Raw genomic sequence first — 7,864 nt, forward strand, 5'->3', positions numbered from 1 at the left:
AAAAGAGCCAAGGTTGCCTACCCCTGCACTAGGCCAAACTGGCTCTCCCAGATTAGATAGGTGGAGTTGATTGGGACTAGATTTATTTATGGTTAAAACCACAGCTGTACACAAAGTTGCCATAATTGCACACATGAAAGCATCACATTAACTGAATTTTGGGTCACATGAAACACAACCTGGTGTCAATCTACAATTCACAGTAAATTGAATATTGCAGCATATTCTCACAAGTGTAATGCTGACTCTACCAGAAACACCAAGGAGTCAAGAGGGACGTGTTTCTTCAACCACACAAGAACTTTGTTTGCTCCACAGTGGAGCTTTTATGAAGGATGCCTGTAAAACAAGACTGGATCGGACAGCTGCGTTGTTCTCTGTGGGGATCCTGCCATACACGCTGGACAAGGATGCAGGATCCAAGAGATCTCAGCTCCAGAATGGATTGTTCGTAGCTCAGAGTTGAACTGTCTTTGGTGTACTCTATGGGTTTGGTTGTTTCCTTGCAGATGTTTCATTACCCAACTAGGTAACATTATCACTGCTAAGGATGTTACTTAGCGCTGATAATGTTGCCTTGTTGGGCAATGAAACGTGTGCAAGAAAACAACCAAGCTCAGAGGACACCAAGGTCCCCACACCAGCTCTGGCCAAAGAGCCCCTCGTTGTCTCAGTGCATCGAGCTTCTCATCCCTCCATCAGTTGAGAGGGAACCTCATCCATCCCTGGGCTGGGCTGTAGCTCTTGGTCAAAGAAGGGATCTCCTTGGCTTTCTAGATCCTTCATCCACCACCTCCGTCTCCAACGCTCAGGGAGGAGGCTGGGAAAGGGCTTTGACCGTCGGTAAATAAAGGCAGCTTCTCTGCTGTGGACCTCTCGCCTGTGTTTCATCTCCCACGGTGGGAACCAACCACTCAGGGACACTTCAAAGTCCCAGCAATCTATAGCTGCCTTTTTTGACAGCTGCTAGAAGACTTTTTTGGGTGTTGCCTCTTAACTGGATGGTAAATATTTTAACTCCTGGGAGTTTTTAATTCAAATATCTTCAGGCCTTAGAATGGTGTGTAATAGCCACCGGTGTAATGCTTGGGTGACACTTCATCATGAGCCCTTTCAAATACTCACACGCAAACCTCACATTAAATGAATTTGGGGTTGTATGAAACACAACGTGACATCAATTTACAATTCACACTAAATTGATGATATAATTGAAAGTCGCCCTTCTTGTGACCTACGATGTATGTGCTAAATAAGACGGGGTTCATTTCATCAGGAGTTTGTCAGGCACATATAAATAGCCACCAACGATCTGCCCTTAAGAGCAGGGGGTCCATCTCAACCCACGAGGACATTTTTCCCAAAGTTCCTCTGAAATCTACGTCCTTCAATTCAATCCTGAAGTCCGAAGTCTCCAGCGAGGGAGGGCGGAGTCAAAAGGATCGAGATGGCGGCTGTTTTGAAGGGCATCACACACACAGCTAAAAAGCAGCAGGACTTTGACTGCAGAGCATGGCACAATCGGANGGGGGTCCATCTCAACCCACGAGGACATTTTTCCCAAAGTTCCTCTGAAATCTACGTCCTTCAATTCAATCCTGAAGTCCGAAGTCTCCAGCGAGGGAGGGCGGAGTCAAAAGGATCGAGATGGCGGCTGTTTTGAAGGGCATCACACACACAGCTAAAAAGCAGCAGGACTTTGACTGCAGAGCATGGCACAATCGGATCCCCCATCTTGACTTTTTTTGATCTCCCTGAAAACAGCCCTCTTGATGATTTTGAACAATAATTTTATTAAGGATTACATTCACATATCAAAGCAAGAAACCTAATGCAAATATCTGTGTATGAATATAGGAAAGAGAGGATGGGGGGGGGAACACCCAGAAAATATAGTAGAAAAAGGAACTTTCGATCTTTGTCCTCAACCAGTATATATTCAACATCAACACATTATCACTAAATAAGCAACCGGATGCATCCTAAAATCCCATTTTCTCCTCTCTGAATCTTCCGTTCTACTCACTGATCAACGGCTAGTAAGAATTAACAAAAATGCCTGGGTGCCTTGATTTAGGACTGTAAGCAATTTATGACTGGAAATCCATTCCAAATTGTGGCCATAACTTTAGGACTACCTGTATTCTGCAAAACATTATACATACTCCCCACACATTTATAACTCTTTTGTGTAATCACTCTAGTAAGTTACTAATGCAGCTTTGTGAGGAAAACATCCTCACACCCCCAACACTTACGCCCTTTTGCCTCATTGTGTACTCTCTCCTAGTATTTGAGGTTGCTTCACTAGAAAAAAACACTTTCCCCACACCAAACATTTGTAGGATTTCCCTTCTGGGACTGTGTGAAGGTCCTGGTGAACAGTAAGGTGTGACTTCTGAAAAAAAAAAGTTCCCTCATCGTTCACAACTGAAAGGGTAGAGATCTCTGCTATGGACATTCTGATGCATTTTTAGCTTTGATTTACAATGAAAAGTTTTTCTAACACTCTGCACACTTGTGAGGCCTCTCTCCTGTGTGAGTTCTGGTGTGCGTGCGAAGTGTTGAAGAATGGGCAAAACATTTCCCACACTCCAGACATTTATGTGGTTTCTCTCCAGTGTGGATTCTCTGATGTATCACAAGATGAATTTTCTGTGAAAAACATCGGTCACACTCTGAGCATTTGTGAGGTTTCTCTCCCGTATGGATTCGGCTGTGACTTCTAAGGTAAGATGACTGAGCAAATGCTTTCCCACAGTCGAAACATTTGTAGTCTTTTTCCCCCGTGTGAATTTTCACATGGATTTTAAGGGCTGATGCGGTGCTATAAAATTTTCCACATTCGTAGCATTGATATGGCTTCTCCCCTGTGTGGGTTTTATGATGTCTCCAAAGGTTCCCCTTTAATCTAAAATATTTCCCACATTCTATGCATCTGTATGGCTTCTCTCCTGTGTGGACACTCTGATGCCTTAAAAGGTGTCCATTGTGGGAAAAGCATCTACCGCACTCCACACATCTGTATGGCTTCTCCCCTGTGTGTATTCTCTCATGAATCTGAAGCTCTCTTTGTGTAAGAAAATCTTTCCCACATTCCCCACAATTATAGGGTTTCTCCCCTTTGTGCTCCTTCTGGTGCCTCTGAAACGGAGAATGAAACATAAACCGTCTCTCACATTCTGGGCATTCAAAGGGTTTCTCTCCAGTGTGAATTCTCTGGTGTTGCACCAGGTTTGATTTCGTGGAAAAACATTTTCCGCATTCGAAGCACTTTTCGTTTTTCTCCCCTCTGTGTGTTTTCTCATGAGTCCGAAGACCTGAACTCTGGGTGAAACCTTTTCCACACTCAAAACATTTGTAAGGTTTTATTCCTGCATGAAACATCTCATGGATCCAAAGATCTGACTTCCAACGAAAGCTCTTCCCACATTGCCAACACTTGTAAAGTTTCTCCCCTGTGTGAATCCTCTCGTGTTTTCTGAGATAGGCTTTTTTACTGAAAGATTTCCCACATTCCTGACACTGATAGGGTTTCTCTCCGGTGTGGATTTTCTGATGTGTCAGAAGGTCTGACTTTCGACCAAAGCATAAGTGGCATTCCTCACATTTATAGGGTTTTAGTCTAGAGGGGCTTGTGGGATCTTTGGCGTCTTTTCCAGAAAAGGATTTCTCACCCTCCAAATCCTGACTGGATCCGCTTCCTACATGGACCTTCCTGTGGGTCAAAAGGAGGGATCTGCGAGCAAAGGACTTCCCACACTCTGAGCATTCATGGGTTCTTTTGTGGTTTTTCGGAGTGCTGCTTGTGTCTGATGGGGGATCCGAGAGTTTCCCAGTCTCCATCCTGTATTTCTGTTGATTGTTAGCTTGCAGATAAATCTTTGGAAACAATATTTTATTTCTGTTAAAAAAAATAGAAATGAAGAATAATATTTCCTTTTGAGAAAGGTAGAGAAGCAGAGCTACTCATCGTGAAAGGGACCATGAAGGTCTTCCAGTCTGACCCTCTGCAGTATACCCCAGAGAAAATCTCCACTGATTTTGTCCCCCCACATTTCTCAGATGCAACCTCTTCCTGCTGTTCATTGTCTCTACCCTTCCCTCCTCCTTGGTTCTTGTCCTATGACAAAATGAAACAGAATCTCTGAAGCTAGAGGTAGTCCTCAATTTATGAATACAATTGGGGCTGCAATCTCAGTTGTTCAGTGAAGCGGTAGTCAAGTGAGAGGCCACGTGGCCACTTCACTCCCCAAACATAATCCCACAGTCCTGGTTGGGGTCATTAAGTGATCTTGAGCGTTCTTAAGTGGAGGGAGGCAGCCTCAGCCAATGGCTGTGGCGGTTTCTCAGGCCTGGGGATGGCCTGGAGATCAGGCACAGGCCACCCACGAATTGGGGGGCTACTGAAGTGGGATTCAAAGGTGCAGCCCTTCCTGGAAGCCTGACCGCCCAGTCTCGGGCGTGCAAAGCAGGCCTGATTGACAACAATGCTGGAGCTGGGCCTTAAATGGAAGCCTTTTGGCCTTCAACAGGTTCAGCCAGCTCCCCGACTCCAGGCCTGGACTTCAGCCCAGCACTACCCTGTCACTGAGAAATGGGGGCTTAATCCCCAGACTGGAGGCATTGGCAACCTTGGGCCATTCTCCAAGCCCCATGTTCCATACTGTTGCTAAGCAACGTGTCCCAAAGCATCTCCGAGCTTCTCCAGGACCCCCTCAAGTCGCACATGGCCTGTGCCAGGACTCACAGGGCCTCTCCTGCCCACTTCAGACAACCCTTATCTGGAACTTCATCTACTTGTGAAGTAGCTTAACAACCACAAAAATGAATGCAGGGTTGCAGTCGTTGAGCAAAGCGGTCATAGGATATCTCACTTAATGAAAGCTTCTCTCAGAGGCTGAGATTCCGGACTGAATTGTGGTCATAATAGGAGGAGTACCTAGAGCAGGGATGTCAAACTCAATTTCATTGAGGGCCGCATCAGCATTGCGGTTGCCCTGGGGGGGGGCTGGGGGTGTGTGCAGCCTACTGGATGGGCGTGGATGGAATGGGCATGGCCAGCTCTACATCATTCACGTCAAGGGTGCCCTGTGAGGGGCCTGGGCAGGAGTGGGACAGATCTGAGGGTCTCTGGAAGAAAGGGGTGGGACCAGGGAAGAGCCCATCAAGCCGGATATGTGAAGTAGGCGAGGGCCATTTGCTGGCCACTTCTAGGCAATGGTGCATTTCTTCATTCCTCACAAAGGGTGACACCTCCCCAGCATGCACCCAGGAGACGGGGCCGATGCGGCAGGGGCTGGTTCCTCGCTGTTTCCAGACGGCCTTGTGGAGCTAAGACTGAATGCGTTTCAGCATAGATGGCCACCACAAAATTGTACATTGGCTCCCGGCCGGCCTGGGCCAGGGCCAAGGCAGAGGGGGCCGTTCCAGGATGGCTTCGTGGACCACATGAAACCACTTTGCAGGCCGCATCCGGCCCCCGGGCCTTGTGTTTGACTTGTCTGACCTAGAGGGAATCCCCCAAATTAAGGCATTGCATAAGGAAAAGAAGAGGCACCATGGACCAGTGTCGTGGAGAGAGGTTATTCCGTGGCCCAGAGGGGTATGGTTTTGGGTGCTTCCTGCATCCCGCAGACAGGGCTTTGTTTATTTGTGCGGCCCAGTTTCTGGCATCCTGTGGCCTGTGCCAGCCCACAGACTGGGGGCTGGGAAACCCTGGGGTAAGCGATCCATTTCTTATTCCCTTTCCTTTCTTTTTCTGATTTTTACATCATGATGTCTTGATCCTCACTTCTTTGCGACCCATTTTATAGATTTTATAAGATACTACAAAAAGGGGGGAAATGGATGCGGAAAATTATAGACCAATGAGCCTGACATCAATACTTGGGAAGATCCTGGAAAAAATAATCAAGCAAGGAATCTGTGAACATTCAGAAACCAGCAAGGCTCTTACCAGAAGCCAACATGGGTTTGTCAAAAGTACATCGCGCCAGACAAAACTTACTGTATTCTTTGACAAAGTGACTAAAATAGTGAACAGCGTAACTCTGAAGGCATAATATACCTTGACTTCAGTAAGGCGTGTGACCAAGTAGGCCAGAAATCACTTCTTCATAAGATAAAAAAATGTTGGATAGACAGCATCACTAGATGGATGACCAAGAGCACTCAACTTGTAGTCCTTAACAGAATTACCTTATGCCTTTATCCAGCACGTTGGGAGCAAAACCCAATTTTTCTACATTGCTGTTTTCTCAAATAAACATTTAAATATATATATAATTATTCTCCAAACCAAGACTTAACCATTTTACTCACTGTTATAGTTGCAGCTAAGAGGTCTCTAGGTCACTTGTTACGCCTTGGACTCAAGGCCAGGGATGACCCTCAATGCTGACCAGTTTGATTTCTCCTTAATCCATTGGCCCTTTGTGCAGGAAGCTGCTTCTCCAACTGGGCCACGATTTCCAAATTCTCTAGAATGGAGTCCTGGCCAAAGATTTGTGGATCTCGATCCAAGAACACTCCTTCTCCTCTGTGGAGCTCACGGCCACATCCTCACTGGTCTCCTGCAAAGAGAAATGAGAAAGGCTCAGATCCCGACAGTAATGCTGAACATAATCTATAAATGACCTGGAGTTGGGGAGAGAAAATAGGATTATTTGTTACTGATACAAAATGATGGGGATTGAATCCTGATTCAAGATCTTGATGGGCCAAAATAGAAGAAACCAGCAAGGTGAAGTCCAACAGGGACGGATGCAGAGTTGTGAGTAGGAAAACTCAAAGGAAGATGAGAGAGATCAGATGGGGCACAGCATTTTCCCTGCTCTTTTGGGAGGTTTGAAGGCCATAAAAATTCCAGGTAGGCGTTTTGAAAAACATTTACAATTGTGAAAGGCAGCCTTTTAGCCATCAGCTTATTTTATTATCTGCTCACAAGAGCAGTCCCCAAACTTTCTTTACACTTTCTAAAACATCCACCAAGAAGGGGCTGCTACATCACAGCGTTTTTTGGGCAAAACAAGAAAAATACAAAGTTTACAAATTCGATTCATTTTTTTAAAGCAGAAGCAAAATAAACATTAGCATCAAGACAAGAGATTCATTTTGTTTCCCTTTTACACCGAGAAGAAAGAAATAGCATCTGTTGGGGATGAAGAGAACATGAGCTCAATTTGTTTTTTAGACCTTTTCTTTCCGCCAAACCCTCCCCGTTGAGATCAGGTCCCTCTGTGTTAATACCACGTTACAAATCTCAGTAAACCTTTGAAAGCTCCGTTTACTCCATTTTTGCCCCTGCACGTGCGGGATCTGCGTGCTCAGAGACCTTGTGCTCCGACGGACCACAATGAGGACCTCTGGAGAAACAAAGGTCCTTCCCGAAACCATCCGGAGCTCCACGGGAGAGCCTTGGGCGGGGGAATCCAGCGCCGATCCAGCCTGGGGAATATCCAAAGAAGATCCAGCGCCGATCCTCCCAGGGCGAACCGGGACACGCGGAGGGAAGCGGAAATCCAACGAGTGGGAGGGGAGGGGGCGGAGCTTATGCGCTCCTCTAGGGCTCCGCCCCTGCCTTGCAGCCCCGCCCCTTGGCAGCCTCCGCTCCCCTCCCCTCTATTCCGCCTTCCCAGCCAACCACGTGCTTCGAAACCTCCTCTGATCCTCCGATGGGCGTCCGTGTCGCGGGTTCCTCTGCCCATGGGCAGAGTGTCCTCTGTGCAAGCTGAAAGAGGGGCTGCCCCTCCTGCTCCAGTGTGTCTGGGTGTTTGTATGAGGGCAGACAGGTGTCAAAAGTGATCCTTTTTTTCTTCTTTTTTCTGTTTTAGGAACTCCGTTCAGAGTGCCAGTAACTGGC

At 46.7% G+C, this 7,864-nt stretch overlaps 1 pseudogene; it reads right to left on the reverse strand.

The window, feature by feature from the left end:
• Positions 1–2,427: 2,427 nt before the first annotated feature.
• Positions 2,428–3,846, reverse strand: LOC114922713 (annotated as a pseudogene).
• Between the last annotated feature and the right edge of the window lie 4,018 nt (positions 3,847–7,864).

This window comes from Protobothrops mucrosquamatus, unplaced genomic scaffold (assembly GCF_001527695.2).
Source record: "Protobothrops mucrosquamatus isolate PMUCROS unplaced genomic scaffold, P.Mucros_1.0 scaffold703, whole genome shotgun sequence".
NCBI classification, from domain to species: Eukaryota; Metazoa; Chordata; class Lepidosauria; order Squamata; family Viperidae; genus Protobothrops; species Protobothrops mucrosquamatus.